Below are 19,174 nucleotides of genomic sequence, written 5' to 3'. Positions count from 1 at the left end.
GGGCGTAGTGTAACTCGATCCTCTCTGGACATGTTCAGCGATAGCGGCACGCAGAGTGCGCGGAGCTGGGACAGAGGCGCCGCTTACTGGTGGCCCAAGGCCTGGGACGTCGGGCCTGTATCCCCAGCTCCTGTGGCACACTTCTACGTTACTGAACTGCTCATTCAAGCCTCAAGAGCAGTCCACTTGATTCATTCAGGGAGAAAATTAATTGCTGCACTGGGATTGTCAATTCATTTTTTTTTTTTTTTAAACTTACATGTGGATATTGGATGTTAGCTGTGATATCATATAATTAACATCTGTAGTACTGGAGGCTCGTAAATCTCACTGAGGACTTGCGTGTAATATCACTATTTTAGTATATATATTTTTTGCAACTCCAAGTTAAGTCCGATGCCACTGTGTGTGCGACTTAATTAAATCCACTTCCCAAGTCCAAGTCTCTCCAGCTCTGCTTTCTACCTTATTTCTACCAATACATATAGTAATACTAGTAATAAACTAGGACATATACAGCAAATCTTTATACATATCACCAAGACTGATGGTGTACCAAGTGGCTTACTTCCCAGTGGCTCAAGACACCCAGTGGCCCATAGATGAAATATTGTAGTCAGCAGTGTGCACTTAAAGGCTCTCTGGACAATATTCATAGCATTAATATAGCAAGCAGAAAATTGAATTTGCAATGTAAAGATACAGTGTGCAATGTCTGCCTGAGTAGAGAATGAAGTCACTCTCCCTCTGAGTGTGTTGTATTTCGAGTGTCTCTGTTGCCTTGTGCGTGCCTTTTGGTGAATGTGAGTGCATGTGTGTATGCCCCCCTGGTTCGCTTGCAGCCACCGCTTAACCCTGTGCTCATGCTGCAGTTAAAGCTGATAAAACTGACCGGACCTACCCTCCGGTTCCTCCTCAGGTTAACACAGTGAGCTCTGTCAGCGGGGTTGTGCTGGAGTTTGCACTGTTCACACCTCTAGCTCTGGGTGAATTTTATTAGTTACCTTGGAGAATAACTTTTTAACATGCAGGTTTGTAAGGCAAAATGTCGAAACTGAGCTGTTATGTCTAAGAAAACTGAATTAAGTCCTTGAAATGATAACATGTATCACCCTTAAGAGTCACAGCTGCCGTGGTGCACTGTTTAAACACCCTTGAGCAAAATATTACGGTCTGTATCTAAAATATAGGCCAATATACAGGAAGAAGAATAATACAGCTACATTTCAGACTTTCAGACCTTTTAGACATATTAGAGGCATGCAGGGCAAATAAGTAAGAAAGCAGACCTGAATATCTTTATTGTTGGCCGATTACAAACACTGCTGCAGGGTATCCATTCTTGGCAGAATTTGGCACAAACTGGTGTTATGATTCAGATTCAATCAGCGTCTTATTATCACCATCTTGGGTGAATAATGCCCATGGGTAAAAGGCAATATTTGTGTTGTATATTCTGACAACAGTCATTTTCACATTTAGTTCATCTGTAGAACACATACCAAACACTGTAATACTGTACAAGTCAGACATAATGAATACTCCCACATCTCATACACAGTTACTGCTGACACCCACACAACGTCAATGCTGACACCCACAGGAGTACGTGTAAAAACTCAACATATGAGACTAATAGGCATCCAAGTGCAATAAGAAATACAATGTGTGATTTTGATTCTGAGAGGAAAGTACAGTATTTTTAGGCGCAGGAAGCACCTTGGAAAAGGACACGGCATCCTGATAAAACCAGAATTCTCTGCCTGTGTCCTGTTTACAGGATTATACACTCCATTTCAGGCGGCAATGCTTCATGCTTATCAAATTTGATATGAGCTGTTACTCGAAATGAAATGTAGCAAATGCCCACTGGGATAGAAGCTGTTGCCTGTTAAGTCATGACTCAGATCCAACAGCACCAAAATAGCAATGCTCTGATCATGTTTGCATTGTTTTTCCCTTCAATGTAAGAAAAAGAGAAGGTCTGTACCGTAGGTATGGGTTGGACAGGTAGATCGCACCAAGCTGTTGATCTGCCGTATGGCCCTGAAGAATCTTTAGTTTTCATGGATCAAGACCCCAGAGGGGAGCAGGAAGGTCACTGTGTGAGAAGTAATTTCAACAAGAGAAAGGGATTCAAGCTGCTTTTAGAGAGCTGATACTGACTAAATCCCTTCACCATTTATATCTTTACTTCTACCTCCCTCTTATCCACCCTAAAACTCCCCTCTTACTCTGACAATAAGCCACTTTTGTGTGGGAGGTCTGACTCAGCCAAACGGTAAAAGAGACAAGAGATTGAAACAAGAAAGAGAGGAAGAAAAAAAAAGATCTCAGCTCGGTGCTAGGCAGCCTCAGCATTTGTATTTTTATGCCTGCCTATCACGAGTCCTCAGCAATAGTCATTGTTTGAGACCGCTTAGTGACACCAAATCTGTGGTTACTGGATGCAAATCTTCTGTGTTTATATCAGTTGTTTCAGTCGCCCATACTTCTGACTAGGTTTTCATTTCCTTTGTTCATTTCCTTAACCTTTTTAAATGGACCAATTCAGCCTAGTTAAACCAGACGCTGAATAGGTCAATTGGTGTATTTTGTGTCAAAGAATACACCAATTTACCTGATGTGTGGCGGCCACAGAGAGACGTTGTCCATGACTACAGGTGTAACTAATAACATTAACGACCCCGCTTCGAAAAAGTATAGCACACCCAAACGACCGGCTGTCATGATGAATGCTAAAAGAAGCACCTGTGTCAGACAGGTCCAAAGGAATGGTCTATAGATAGCTGACATGCAGCTCTTTGTGCCAGTCATGTTCACATGGATTAAGCTCACACTGCTTGACAATTTATTGTGCTGACCAATAAGGGAAGTGATGAAGCAAGGTCACGATGGTTTAGCAATAACATGACAACCCCCTCTGCAGTGAAACTCACATCAGTGCTTTAAAACCACACATTTTCTTTAAAAGACTTAAATTCTCACACATTACACTTTATTGGATACCTGTTGGGCATATGAAGTCATGAGGTGTAATAAAGAAATGCCCTGAAGGAATCACAAATCCAATGATTGGGCCATATTGGCAGTGTGAAAGCTGGCATTGTCTGCCGGTCTTGATTTATTGCCAATGAATCCATCAAGATTCAAATAGCCTTTGGACGTGTAACATCCCAAAAGATGTAAAAGGGTTTCGCAGAAAGAATCTAATATCACGTTTAGTAGTTTTTAGTAGGGCTTGACAAAGAATGCTATATAAATATATAACATTGTTTTTCACAGCGGCTGCAGCTGCATCTAAATGCCATACAACTTGAAAGACCAAATAAAGGTTGAGGGGATTTAACAGTTATAACTAGAAGATCATGTGGGGAATTCTAGCTTTGGGTCTGGTCTTTGGGGTCACACGATTGAAAATTTAAAGTTTGGCCTGACACTGATGTAGAGCAAAGGTCTCTTGGGTCACGGCTAATCAATAGGTCTGCTCTTCTTGCGAATTTGAATGTGCTGATGAAATTTGATGCCAATCTAGCAGAGATTTTGTAGATTTTGCAGTGGGTGAACCAAAATGATGTTACGTCAGTGAATTCACACATTTTTTATTTACCTAAATGAACACAATATTATTGCGTGGCCACATAACTTTTGATGAGGGACGTTGTGTCGAAAGAGAGGTCATCAAAGTCGATCATGTTCTGGCCCTTGGAAGCATGAATGTACACACCAAATGTCATGCCAATTAAGACATGAAAATAATATCAATTGTACACATTCTGCGATAACTGCTGAAGTGCGACTTTCGTTTTCCATTTCTTTTGGCCTGAATGCAGAACTGAATTCTCCAATACATAGTACAAGAAGGAAAGCTGGGTTTGCTAGACAAAGGTCCTGGACAGCAATTGGAAAATATTCTTGATTATTTGATGGCACATGAAAGAAGCATTGGTGAGTGAAAGCAAATGAAAAAAAAAATAAATAATCCTCATGCATGCATTTCAGACGACTCTTTTCGATAAATAGAAATGTGGTGTGAGTAAATGTGATTAGGGTCCTGCTTGCTATAGGATGTGGATTGCCACCTGCTCATGCAATCTTACCACAAGCAATTTCTTTCCCTCCATCTTCTTTTAAAGTTTCTGTAACATCCCATTCGATTAAATTACAACCTGTAACACTTGAAAGAGCTTTTAAGAGCAGTTAACTGGTCTCAGTATGTCTGAGATCCACAATTATAGCCCTAAAGCGCTGAATGTCCCACAAAGCCAACAGCTTTTGAACGTACACGAGTCACAACAGGTGAGGTGAGCAGCAGTGAGGGTAAACAATAACAGTGTATGCAAAGGTTGGAAAAAAATCTGATGAATGTAACGTCCACTCATTCTTTAAATGTAAGTGTTGTCATTGCTAAGGAAGAAAGTATCATATTATGTTCATTTACATAATACAACAGTTTTTGTGCCTCTCTTGTATTCATTATGGAGACATTTAGGACTGCATTGATGATTACATTCGACTCACATATCTTCAGCATCTGTTTTTGTCAAAGATAAATTGCAAGGCAGACTTTGAAAAACGCTGCAGGTCATTTAACTACACTTACTGCTGTTTTAAAGACACAATCTGTTTCCTCAAAGACTTTTCTATCCGGCTACAACTAAATATATTCAGTGAGCTGCAAATTAAAACAAGATGGATGTGGAACCTGTTTTCCCAAAGATGGTGGCTGGAAGTGGCATCAGACAATTTTATATGTGTCTCCATATATGTATATATAATTTGTATTACATCACCTTTTATCATTGGACAATAATGTATTATTACTCTGGCCAAAAACAGCTAGTGTGAGTCGCATCCCATTGCCATCCTTTATTGGCAATGGGAAACAAAAGCATACAATATTACATAAATAAAAGTATGACAGCATGTACATCCATGCTAGCAGCTCTGTGTGTGAGCCTGGATACATATATGCACAGCAGGGCTTTGATATTTAGGTAAACCGGCACGTTTATGGCAGGCATAACTTCTTGGTTTAGCATATTAGCATTCTAACATGTACTAATTCACAAAGAACACAAAATGCAGCTAAAGCTGATAGGAATGTCAGTACTTTAGGATAAAATCAATTATTTGCATAATGATGGCATTAAGTGATAGAATTCCAAAAGAGGTGGAACACAGTGAGTATTAAAAAAATGCAGGGAGCACCTGTTAGTATTGCAATATGATTTTGTCTCATGGTAAATGGGACTTTGTGAGGGACCAGACTTGAGCAATCATTCACCACATCTATAAGAATAACGTGCATCACAAAACTATTTAAATGCATTCAATTCCCTGGAATGGCAGAGAAAATAGATTTAAAAACATTAATTTAACTTTGAAATGGCTTAAATATGTGTCTCACAGTACATTAAGAACTTAAAAACTATATGGAGGTGGAACTTCTACCACAGGTGTGTTGCATACTTCCGATAAGATTTAAATAGTAAATTATTATAGTAATTAAGAAAGCTTTTTGGCCACAGGCATTTGAATGTTTTACTTTTTTTGAGCCAAAGTTGCAGTGATGGAATGTGACTATAGTGTAAATTCTGCATCTGTTTCAATTAAACTTGTTTTTTTTTTTTCCCGGATCCTTTCACACTAAACTTTGAAGAGAAAATGTCAGCGAGTTGTGAATGCTTGTCATGGTGATAAATAATGTAGTGTTGTTTGTGGAAATGCTTTTTAATTGCCGAGGAAGTTGCTGTCATGCTGTATGTGTGACAGGGGGGAAAAAGTATCTTGTGAAGAATCTCTGCTAAAACGGTCTGCTTGTTGACTGATCTTCCATATGAGGATACATGACTTGCATACTGTTGAATTTACGGTTGGTAAGGACACAATAAATGAATGTGGTGCTAATATTATTATTATTATTATTGAAACAGAAAGATATGTCACAAATTTAATCAGCAGTAAGATTCAATAAATGTTTGTCATATACACAGATATCAGTTACTCCGTACAATAAACAAATAACAGGTTTTTCGGGTCGTTTATTCCAGATCATCATCATCAAATGCTTTTATGAAGACAGACTCGGGCATACATATTTTCAGCACCATTAAGAGGCAATTGTCTGTTCTGAATTCACAGCACCTGCACTAGCTGTTCATTCAATGATTGTGCATGGCCGTGGTGAGATGCATTTACTCCAAGTAACTTTTAAAAGTACATGTGTCTGTTAGAGAAGTATTAATAGAGTGTATGCTTTGTCTTACTTGAGTTTTTTTTTTTTTAAATACACGACAAAGCGCAACTTCACTTTCATTTGTTCCGTTGCGCATTCATGATTCGTTGAGCAGCGAGTCGTCCGCTGGTCCCAGGTCTGCTGACGCTGATTTGTTGTCCTACCACGGGTCCACGTGACTCCGTCCAAACGTAGCATGGCCGAAGCCGCAGCAGAAGGAGAGGTTGACGTTATGGCTTTCAAACTACGCGCTAGCGGCTAAAATTTGCAGACGGGGCTTTGCAGCGCGCAGTGCGCCGGGCTCCGCTTGTCAAGTCTGGTGTGGAGTCGGTGGAGAACCGCGCTGACGCTGAGCTGACAGAGAACAGTAAGTGTATTAACGCGAGTAATTTCTACACACACACACACACACACACACACACACACACACACACACACACACACACACACACACACACACACACACACACACACACACACACACACACACAGAGTGCATGTTTCGGAGCTACTACCGCCCTGTTTTTTTTATTATTTTTTTTAGCCGTAATGACATTTCAAGCCAACTGTGTGAAAGTAATGACGTGCATTTAATGTGTCCTGCTCACTGTGTGCCCGACACAGAGAGACAGAAACGCAGCGAGACGAAATGATTCACAAACTACTTTTTATATAATGTCGACACGACCGACAGCGGTGACAGTTGGCCACGCCTCTGGTCAACGCTGCGAAGGGAACACACCTGGATTTAACAGGCAATTAAGAACGAAACGTCACGTATTATCTTCTAATGAGCCGTAAGGAGTCCTCTGATGTGAGACATGTATCAGAGCGATAAGAGACTCAGTTAGCCTTTAGGCTGTTCGCGATGGGAAATGGGACATTGGACTATATTAGAATATTAAAAGTTTCAACATGTTGACACTTTTTGTGTGTCTACTAAACAAACAGTCTATTGTGTGCACTCGATTTGAAGATGTATTTGCCAAGTCATATAGAGACAATGTGTGTGTGTGTTTGTGTGTGTTTTTCTTCTTTTTGAAAAAAAAACTTTACTTATTGGTGTGCTCAATAGAGAAGACTAAATATTTAATATTTTGAAATCACACAAGAGATGCGGACTGGGAATATTGTGAGGTACTCTGAAAAAAAAAACTGGATCGACTGGTTTTAAGTTGCCCTTTTTTTCCCCACAGAACACATTTTGACTTGCCACAGTAGTAAAAAGCACAGGTGTAACATAATGGAATTATTGATGGCCAAATAACATTTCGCTGCTTTGATTCCAGGACCATGGTTTTGTGTGTGTTGGCTGGCATCCACTCTCAAAGGACCACCTGAATGGAACAGAGCCTCGTTAGGGTTATTAGTAACACCTGTGCTTTTCCTAATATGATATCAAAAACGTCTGGCATCAGGAATGGCCTATTGGTAAAGTAGCAATGTGTGTTTTTGGCAACTTGGGGGCAGCATAACATAACATTGGCATGCTTTTAGCGTGTAAATTATGATTACAGTTGACGCGGAGCAACGTTGCCATTTTTTCGGAGTCGTGTTTCTGGTGACCTAAAAGTAAGTCCAATATTCTCGCTTGGTTTTAGGTCAGTTCTCCTGAGGGAAATATCTGTCTCTTTTTTTCAACAACAAAAAGATTGAGTATGCTCATGCAAATTGCTAAGTTTGTCTGACGCATAGTTCTAGGAAGGTAAAGTTCTCTCGCAGTACATTTTTTTTACTTTTAAACAGCCAGCATTTCCCTGTAAATTTTAAAATTCAAGTTGCTAATATGTGCATTTAAAGAGGCTTCGCTTAGCTGCCAATTAGCAAGCTAATACAACTTCACTAAGTGTTAAGTGACGGTTGAAGTCCTTCAGCATTCTGGAAATGCACTTAATGATTTTGTTTTCATCCTTGAGTTCATGAAGGAATAATACTACTGTGTTTTTGGTTTTTGAATATGTTAGCAGGAGCTTAGAGACAATTACTTTAGCTTGGTTAACTTTAACATAAATGCCGGAAGCCGGGGGGGGGGGAATAACTAGCCTGGCTGTCTCTTTTAAAACATGAGCTAATTATTTAACACTTACCTCATTTCGTTAATTCATTCACACAATCATGGAAAATTTAGACATTTTAGGAATTATGTAATGTTACTGTTTCCATCGGCTCAATATTCCCATGCAATGTTTCCTCTGGTTCCCTGGCACACTCAGTGTTAAGACGAGGCACTTGACATGCTTGCATTTTAGTTTGTATACAGATGAGATGCACTGTGTTAATTAGTGAGCTTTCCAGGAGCTGGTGGCATATTTTTCAACTTTGGAGAGAACCTGGTTAGCCGTTTCCCCTGCCTCCAGTCTTTAAGCGGAACTAAGCTAATTGCCTCCCACTTTTACCCCCTTAAGTAAAGTTAAAGTACAAACCTGAGTTATATTGATCATTTCATTCAACTCCCTGTAAGAAAGTGAGAGTATTTGCCCAAAATGTTGGATTAATTCATTTCATAATTATAGTCAAAGCAATTAGCCAAAACATTAGTCTCATGAATGGAATTGACCAATTTGAATCCCCATATGTGACTGCAGAGCTCCTTTTAGGCATCAGGCTCTTTAAATGCTAAATATGTGTTACCTCTGTATAGTTGACTGATGATTAAACGTATAAAATGTGTGTTAGTCTCTGTATCAGCCAAAATCCATCTGGATAGCATGTCAAAATCTCAGAGACGGCACCATTTATTTTGCTTCTGAGTGATCTCATTTAGAAGCGAAATATGTTGAAATCCGTCCCACCAATGAGAACTCTGAAACAGGAGTAGCAGAAAGGACGGGTATCGTTCTTTGTGTCCGTTTGAATAGCTGTTGATTTGATCTCTACTCTCCCAAATATATCTACACCTTTTAACTGACATGAATGGCTCTATTAGCATCGATAAGATCAACTGAACTTTTAGAAATAAACTTTAACAAGTTTGTACATTTCGCATGTTGTGCAAAAAACTAAGTGCAACTAGTTCTGAAACAGTGCATTGTGGGTCGAAGAAGGCCCTTTTTAGCACAAAGCTCCAGTGTTTGCCTTTGTGATTTTTCTGTGCCGCTCTTTTTTCTTTTTTTTTTTGCAGCCATTTTTCAGTCACCTAGGGGTTTTAACACAGTATAGGTCAAGCCCAAATCTCAAGGAACACAGATGCAATGAGTCTGTATATGTGATTATTAATATTAACTTTGATTCTTCTTCATATTGGCGTTTACATGCATAGAAAAAATTGTATCTAAATCAAATCTTTTTAATCTGGCATTTGTATATTTTTTACAATTTGTGATGGGGTATTATTAACAACCACTAAGAAGCAAATCTTAAGAAACAATGATAACCGAAGTTTGAAAAAAGTTAAATAATAAATGCACTTGACACTTTAAACACAACCAGCGGAGGTGAGTCTTTCCTTTCCTGTTTTCCACACACAACCTTTGCCTACATGAAAGTAGGTGTGTGTGTGTGTATCTGACCCAGCTCCCACACACTCACTGCAGACACACAGACACGCTTTAGAGAGTCATCGATCCAGCTTTTAATTTCACCACATTGAATACACTTTTCTTTTTAAGTTTGCGTCAAAATCATTACACCGCTATTCATTAGGACACAGACTAATCTGAAGTGGATGGCAGCCAATATTCTGATAGCGGAAATTGTTGTCGTTGATTAAATTCTGAAAAGAAAATTTGATTAGGGCAGACTCCAATATGTCTTAGTCATCATACGGATGAGGTTTAAAAGAGAAACTTTTACCTTGATCCAAAAAGAGGCTAATGCGTACATGGACTCCCACGCTCCCACACAGAAATACAATAAATCACGACCAGCTTATTGGACTGCACTCTTTAACTGACTCGTGACAGCTGGACCATCTTCTCTCATTCTTGTTTTGAGCCATTTCAGGAAGTTGAATGTCAACTATTTCTAAAATAACAAAAATGTTTTTCTTGCTTCATTTCCTAAATGTGGAAGATTGAATTGACCTTGTTCTTAAAGCTTTTTGCTATAAAATGAAATATTCCCTTGGTGAAGAATCAAGGGTACAGTGGGTGAACGATGCGTAGGTGTTGCTTGGTGAAGTTTAATTTAGCTGATGTAATGTTGGATGTAGGCAGGCATGTCGTGCCCACTGACTGTGGGGTGTCATGTGCAAGCACGCACTAAAGTCAACTATTTAACATGTTAAGGAACATGTACAAAATAGGTTTATTATTGCAAGATAGGCTGTGTAAGGAGATGCCTAATTGTACCAAATTTTGTTTGAAATGCTTATTTGTTTTCACAAGTACATGTATGCTGAGAGATCGGTTGCTGTATTCATTCTTCCTCTTAATACTGGGCAAGAAAAAGGGCTCTGTTTGACCGACTATACTGAAAGAAAGGACTAGGCACCGTCCCCGGTCCGTGCAAAAATATCTGGATTACCCAAATCATCAATAAGTCTGGATTTTTATCCAGGAAGTTAAGTATATGTATTTATTGTTATTAGTTCTGGAAATGCAGCTATCTTGATCTATGCCTTTGCCATGGTTCAGGAAGGAAACAGAATGAATTTTGCTTGATAAAGACACCCACTCAGTTTGGCTAGCTAAAACTGCTGAAGCCTCATATTGGCTTTGGCTGAACTTGAGAATGCACTTTTATATGAAATGATAACTCTGGATTCTGTTCTCCTTTTCTTACTGTAGATGCGGCACTATGGGATCTCAAAACAGCCAGGATGCCAAGAAGTAATCGGTAAAGGGACCAACCAATAACGCAAAAAATGAATGGTGAGTATTGTAAATTGAAACTGTTTTTCAATCTTGTACTTGGCTTGGACAGCCTTGACTCACCTGTGTCTGTCTGGACCGTCACAACTTGGTCAAACCTGCCTTTGTTTATTCGAAAAACAAAACCACTTTATCAGAGCTTTATTGTCATCTGATAAAGTAACTAAGACTAAATTGTAAAATATATATGAATAAACTTATGGGGTACTATTTTTTTTTTTGAGCTGTTTTGAGTAAATACCATCCTTTTTTTATAGGTAAAAACACAGCACTGTTATTTGTTCCAATGCCTAAACAGCATACAGTATATGTAGGATTACCTGACAAGGATTTCTAGTGGCAGTGTGAATTATCGTCTTGTCTGTCAGTAAGAAAGGCACGCATAGTGAAGTTGATGTTGTTGGTTACAAAACCTCTTATACGGGAATCAAAGTGGATTGATGGGTCATGAACATCTGGGAGATCGTTGTTCAGTTGCATGTGACAGGTGATGTTGATTTTACTTTAACCATGAACTGGATATGTATTTTGCTAACATGACCAGGATTGTTTAATACAGTAAAATATTTAATATGTGTAATTAGCATTTTTTTGTTTTTGTATTTTTAGTCCTATTATCACAATTTTCCCTTCTGCCCACTTTCTTAAGCCAAGTGCACATCCACACAGTTCCCCACAAACGGCTGAAGAATGATGTCTAGTTGTCTAAGCAATTTAAGCACTGCTGCATATGCAAGTGTCAGCACTGTGGAGATGATAATTCCTGGGCTTGCTAGCATGGATAAACAAGGAAAATGGCTTCTACATTATTGGATTCACTTTGCACAACAACTGTCTCCATAAGCCTTAATTTTCCTGAACAGCTTTATATTTGGCAGGAGTTTCTTACAACAGCATCGTGAGTCGCTGCACAGAGGTTTTATGGTGCTGTGCATCACTTTATGGCGTTCAATTATGACTGTCTCAGGTGCTTAACTCTCTGTATTTAGTCAATCCATTTTTGGCAGCTGGAAATTTAGCATTAGCATGTGACGCACAGAATTATACATATTTCCAGGAAGTGAAATGTTGTTGACAAGGAAATAGACATTGAGATGAGTTTGTATACACAAATGACTTGGCTCAGAAACAGTTTGTTGTCTTTCCCCACCTTCCTTTTACAGTATTCTATTCACTAACATTTAGTAGTGTTTAGCTTTTGGCATACTTGAATACAATAATAAAAATGCAACAACCGTTTTCAGTGCAAACATTTTTGAATTATTGATTTTATTTGTTTGCTTTTTGTTCTGTTTCACAAACCATTCCACTTTAACTTTGTGAATACATCATCCAGGACTATTTAATGTTTCAGTGTTAATCTTTATGGGTGGATGTATTAACTCGGTATGACATAAGCACTCACAAGTGCCCCTATATCGGTATTAATGCACTAGCGTTCATTATGAATATGTGTCACAGAATCTGAGATGGTCGCTAAACTAAGCTGCTATATAATTTTAGTGAGGTCCAATTGCTACACTAAGTTCACTAGCTGGTTGCTAACTTTGCCTCTCGGCTAAAAGGTACTGAAAGGTTGAGTACTTTTCACTAAAAACAGCTGCTGGCTGATGAAAAGAACTGTGACCCAAAGTAGTAAAGTTGTAGTGCGAGTAGTCATGTGATTAACTCTTAATATATTGATGAAAGTTGGATTATAGCAGCTTGAAAGGTGCAACTTAAGGAAAACATTATATTACTCTGGTCTCTGCGTAACGATTGTTCTAATGAAATTTGTTTTAAACTCTGTCTATAATATGCATTTTAATCATGTTTGTATCATAATGAATGTTTTGTGTGGGTGTTGAATTTGATTTAGTTAAAACGCTTCACCTTTAATTGAACCTAGTCTAATTTAGAAGAGGCATATGGACATTTTTTTTATTTATTTGTAATTCCTGGAATGATACTTTATTTGACTTGAAAGCTGATTATCTGACAACAGTAATGTTATCTCTGTCTCTGTAAGAATAGTTGGTTTAAAGTAAGGATGAATAAATCTCTTCTAGCAAGTAGTAAGGGACAAATTGTGTGCGCTATAAATGGTAGATAAGATGGTAAAATATATTTTTATTGCTGTAAATGGGCACATTTCTATATAAAAACTGATGTCTTTCATTTCTCACAGTAATATATTCATTGTCATTGAACTGTTATTTTTGCTTAGTTTTGCTTACAAGTATTGAATAGCAATACCATTTCTTCATTCCTTTTTAAATTTTCAAAAAGGAAACCGCTATACTTGTGCAGTTCAGGGATGCTTTTCTGTATTTTGCGGCAGTAAAAGAAGATATAGTAGCGTCTAACTTGCTCTCATTTCCACAGTTTTGACATGCTTTTTCCCTTTTGATGGAGGGCGCTGAAACCTTTTTGAGTGTTGTCAAGAGGTGTGTTTGTTATTCAGAAGACAAAAAGGAATCTATCCAAATCTGACTAGTAGTATCTTAGTCTGGACATCTGCATCCCCAGTCGTTGTAGTACTGCTAATATGGAGTTGCTTTGTTTGTACTAGTTGTATATTTGATGCAGTCGAGATGGGAGCTGTATATTAAGGTTTCGCTTTGAAGCTACCTGGTTTATGCAAGTGTTATGGCGGGCAGCTTTGGCCAGTGCTCTACCTGAAGAAATCCATTTGCATCGGGGGTCCATGGAAAGCAGTGCCAAGGAGAGATAACGCTGAATCTCTTCAACCGCAGGCAGACAGTTATTTTTCATCAGGACGTTCAGGAGTTCAAGGTTTTTCTGACACAGGAAACAAGTGCAAAGATGTGCTTTACCAGGTATGTGTTGGCATGGGCTCATTAGTGGAGCACTGGGTGAGTGATTGGATGATTACTTGTTATTGTTTGATTGTAATTAGGTTTATCAAAGTGATTAATTGACTATTGGATGATTGAGAGGTTGAATGCTGGCTTCCTCCAGCTGGAGCTGTGCAGCTGCTGCAGTGTTCAAAGGTCATCAGAAACATTTTTATTTTTGATATATACAGTAGAACGAACAGCTGTAATGGTAGTAGTAGCATATGAAGATAGAGCTTCAACCTTTTAACTTGAATAACAGGCTTTCAACACCAACAAAAAAAAGGACACAAACTCTTATTTGGAGACAGATTGTACACAAAATACTTGAACATACAGGCAAACTTATAAAGTTATACACTTGTGACACCTTCGGATGACTCATTGCTTTCATGCCACACCTCAAACCAGTGTATGGCATGTTTAGTCATCAACTAGTCCACCTGTTCTTTATTGAGTTGTTGATCGGCAGTTCTTCTCGTTGCATTTTCAAGCGGCATCGAATAATTTTGAGAGGGGGGCAGTGGATTTGGCATAAATATTGCAGCCACAGGCGCACAGACGGAATGTAATATAACTGTGCCCTCCACGCCAGCCGCAGGCAAGATGTACACTGTAGGTACGGCAAGGCTCAGGGTTTGTAGCATGTTATCCAGTGTTTGCTGCTAGGTGGAGCCCGAGTATACGGCGAGAGCGGCAATCCACATCCGAGTTTTTCCTCTCACCTTTCACTGGCTCTCCAAACCCTCGGTCTCCATACAGAATTACTGGCAGCCAGTGCGCACAATTGGTTTGTCATAGTCTCAGAGCTCAGGTTTTGGACCCAAACAACTTAGACTATTTCCCCCTTGCAGAGCTTTTCTCACAATACCCCCCTTTTGCTTCAAAATATTTTTTTTGGGTACTCTTTATTTGTGTGTTTGTGTGCGCGAGTGTTGAGGGCTGCTGGCGCTTCGTCTTTCAGCTTATGGGACGTGATGTAGCCCCCGCACAGACGGACGCCTTGTGCCATACCGGGATGTAAGGGACGGTACCGTGGATACAACACGAGGAAGCTGCCGTTTCCCTCGCGACATTGCCAGGACTCTGATTCTGGACGCACAGCGGACTCAACCGAGGCGGTTTTACGAGGATATTGAACCGAGCGACTGGGGCAACTATTTGGATTCGTTGTTCTCGCTCCTCGACCCCTTTCATCAAGTCTGCTCCTCACACACACGCACACACAGTGCGTAAGGACGATACCCGGCGCCTTCAAGACAGCTGAGAGAGATAAATGATCCTTAATACTTTGAATGGAAGGACGTGAGCTATTCCTCCTTTGTACCAGTCATTTATAAATCCGCGGTAAGTGTGACTTTCCGCGACGAAATGCATGTCTGTTTGTGCGCACATATAGAATTATCTGCAGATTCAGCTCTGAGCGATACTAATGCTCATTAATGAATCCCAGCAGCAGTGTTGATGTGCTCAGTAATGTCAGTCTTGGCATGCACTTCACTCTTAATTACTTTAACTGGGCTATCGATGCGTTCAGGTGTAATCAGCGCCGATCAAGGCACAACGTATTGATGGCCTCTATGAAAATTTCAATTTCCTGTCGGACTAATTAATCCGTTCTGTTAGAAGGTGGGATTAAGATCAAATGTGTCCGGCAAATTGTTAAGTACTGAAAGGTCCTTTGTACCCTTCACATGGTGCTTGAAACAATGTGCTTGGATCTGAAAACGGCTTACCTATAAATGAAGTTTTTGTATTATAAAGTCATGCTTTTGATTTGTATACAGCATCTTCTTTTAGGCACTTTAATGTGTGAATGGATTAATCTCTAAAACGGTAGCTGACTGTAAAGCAAAAATTGTATGTCTTAAAAAAATGGAAATGAACTAATGCAGGCCTGTCTTTTCTGTAGTTTGTTGGTCAAAATGTACTAAGGTGGGAGATTATATATGCAGTGATGTGAGCATTTGCAATTTGCATATGTTAAGAATAAAATGGGCCATATCTTGGAATAGTTAGACTATGTAGATTTTAGGCTCTCGTTTTAATTAGTTTATTTTAATTTTAATACTGTAGAACAATATCATTATTCAATGGACACTGAAAAGAGGGACGGTGAACAGATGCCCCTGCAGAGGAAGCATTGCTGCCCTGTGTCTAGAGGTTCAGGGTTGTACCGCATGCTTTGATGTAAGGACAGCATACTCTCTTTCAACATCAAAGTAGAAAAGGTAACGAAGCCTATCACTTGGAATCAGATGGCAAGTTTTCTCATCGCATCAATATGATGCTTGGAAAATTCTTTGAATTTTATCCTAAATAATACTGTTAACTTGGACCAGGATCTGTCAGTTTTTCGACCAAGCTTCTTGTGGTGTGACTAAATCACTTAACATAGTTTCCTTCCTATTTCGGAATATCATTAACATTATTGCAGGTTGTATCCTCATTTGACAACTACATTCATTATGTCCTGGACTGCAGCACCATCTGTCATATAATCTGCATTGGTAGAAGTGCCCTCAAGCAGATGACACACACACACACACACTCTCTCTCTCTTTCCTCTACCAACAGTCAAAATCTTGACTTCCTCCACCGGGGGAAACTCAAGGGGACATTTGATGCTTTCTGACTAAATGGTTATGTCAACCTGCATACTTTGTTTTCTGTGTGTCTCATCCATTTTGATTCAGCTGAATGCTGCTCCTTGTGGAATACAATCTAGGTTATATTTAATATAACAGCAGTTGAACTAAGCATCTGGTGTGATACCTGATGGGACGGCACTGTATGAAAATAGAATAATTGTTCCCCTGCCTTTTACTTGAAGCTGTAGTTATGGTGCAGTTCCTTGTAAGGAGGTAGTGGTCTGAATATGAGACGCTGTGCTACATATTGATTGTATTGGTTATCTCGGTTAAAGGAATCTATTTTGATAGTGAGGTGCTAGAAATAAAAATGGAAACTCGCAGGATACACACTGATCCACTGTATTTTAGTGTTTACACTATTTTATTTATTTATTTTAAATGTTTCTCTCGGCACCTAAAACAAACACAAAATCTATATATTTTGATTCACATGAACCTAACTGTATGAATTATTAGAGGCCTTTGTATGCATGTTCAGCCCTTTTTCATTTATTTGATGTTTGCCTTCTACGACCGGAGTCACATTTGTATATTGTGTTATGTGAGGACATGGACTCTTCAACTTCTTCATTAGGTTAGCTTGAGGTGAAGTACAGCTTCATGGCACATATTATGTACAGTGAGGGATTTTACTGGTGCTTCAATTTAGATAACCATTCTTTAAAGATTATCATTTGAAACCACATTCTGTCACTCTCGAACACATCTATTGTCGACATCTTTTGTGCTACAAATTAAAAGTCGATGCAATGAATTGGATCCTTTTTTTACCTCAACTCTTTTGTTGCTTTAAACTCATCACCTTAATCTGTAAAGGAGCTGAATTTCTTTTAAGTGAGACCAGATCTTGCCAAACATACTAATCGGCCCCGGTGTGAAGATCAGTATAGAAGAATTTTTGAGTGAATGAATACCGTTTTATGTTCATTGAACTGCTTTGTCTGTGTTTTCTGGCATTCCACTATAGATTGAATATAATGCTCAAGGTCATACAGCGCACATTTTTTTTTTTTTGATGTTCCTATTTTCATCGCTTTCACGATTTAAAGACTGGTTGAGATTTGCTTGTCATATTCCCATGGACATTGGCACTAATGAGGGAAATCTTTTATAGGTGTTTTTATTTATCAGTCGGAAAGAGTCGGTGGAGGTACGGACCACAAACACTTCAAACTCAAACACTTTTCGGCACTGAGGAATTACACTTTGATTGTTGTAAATTGATCACAATTTTAGCAAAGTTGATGTTCTACATTTCTTTACTCAAAGTAATGTAAGGGTCCTTCTCCCTTTCACTTCAATCAAAGCCAGTGTAATGGCATGGATTTTCTTTAAAGCTGAAAGGATCATTTGATTAGTCTTTCAAGATAAAATTACCTGGTAAGTATTTAGAAAATTGCTTAACATCTCCCAGCCTATGAAATGTTAGCTGGATATCATTGGATTTTGGACTGTTGATCAGACAAGAACTTTGAACTTATTTCCTTGGTATTTTTCACTGCTTTTTTCTTCTGATGATTAATAGATCATAGTTGGTTAAATAATCAGTAGTTACAGCCTTAATTTGCTTTGTTGGAGCAATGTTGTGGCTATATTTGTCAGATTTGCAGGTCAGACTTCATCCTTGTTCACACTCGGTCAATAGAAACACTTTGTCTGGCATCATTTCAACTATTTTGTAAAATATTTCAGTGGGCATCATTGCACGTATACACTGCACACTCTGCTTTAAGGTACAATATGTAACAATTTACTGGACCCAAATATCTAACTTTTCCAATATGCATTCCTTGGGTAGGTGTTCGTCTTTTGATTGTGATAGACAAAGAGTCAATGTGCTCTGCTCTACAATGAAATGATTTTTTACCAGTTCTTGTCTCAACTTTCTTATTTTCAACAAAATAAAGGAGGCAAAACAAGGGCTTAAAAGATGTCTTAAAAATCACATCGTGAAGGAACCTTGTGTGTGTGCATAATGTGTGACTCGAAGCCTGTCCGTCCAATGAGAGGTGAGCAGAGTGCAGCATGCCGTCTCATGCCACCTCCAGCCCGACTGCTGAGGCAGAGTGGTGCTTTCTGCCGGCGTCCCGCCACTAGTTAAATGATCGTGGTTCTTTCAGACGGATTTAAAAATAATAATAATAATTATTATACTGGTATTATTGCTTTCTGATGTCAGCTGATATAAAGTAATTCATAAACTCTTTTCTAGAACACTCATAATCCTCTTTATTCAATAATCCTATTCCATGTTTTACCATTTATTTATCAAGGGGATTAGGGAGTTACCAATAAAAGTAACACACATTTTAAATCAGTAAAGTTATTGATTGCATTTTAAGTAGGACGTTTTACATCCAATCAAAGTAATCATGTTTACAAATGAAAATAATGTGTATATATGTATCTAAATTGTATTTAGTAACAAGACCTAGTAAAGATTCAGTCAAGACCAAAGCCGATCTCGAGTACTACAACACTGCTAGTTAGTATTCTGGAGCCAGTGGTCCAAATAAAAATCTAAACATTATTCTAAATATTGTAATCTCTGTCTCGGCCGATGCTCGGGTATGATGCTGATGGCCACCGGTGTCATTATGAACAAAGACTTTTCCAACAGTTTTCCAATCTTTT

General features: G+C 38.8%; 1 protein-coding gene across 10 annotated transcripts in view; it reads left to right on the top strand.

The window, feature by feature from the left end:
• Window positions 1-6,457: 6,457 nt before the first annotated feature.
• LOC137792478 (adhesion G protein-coupled receptor L3-like) overlaps window positions 6,458-19,174 on the top strand; it is a 203,274-nt gene continuing 190,557 nt past the window's right edge. For 9 of the 10 annotated variants that reach the window (XM_068588189.1, XM_068588192.1, XM_068588185.1 and 6 more), the window contains exon 1: window positions 14,660-15,233. The gene's annotated coding sequence lies outside the window, so the exon portion shown is untranslated. Of the gene's footprint in view, window positions 6,606-10,965; window positions 11,050-14,659; window positions 15,234-19,174 lie in introns of those variants that run through there. The other variant, XM_068588183.1, reaches the window with a different exon arrangement.

Source organism: Clinocottus analis, unplaced genomic scaffold (genome assembly GCF_023055335.1).
Source record: "Clinocottus analis isolate CAN_PGR_092001 unplaced genomic scaffold, fCliAna1.0.p SCAF_21, whole genome shotgun sequence".
Taxonomy (NCBI): domain Eukaryota; kingdom Metazoa; phylum Chordata; class Actinopteri; order Perciformes; family Cottidae; genus Clinocottus; species Clinocottus analis.
This window is presented reverse-complemented; position numbering and strand designations above follow the sequence as displayed.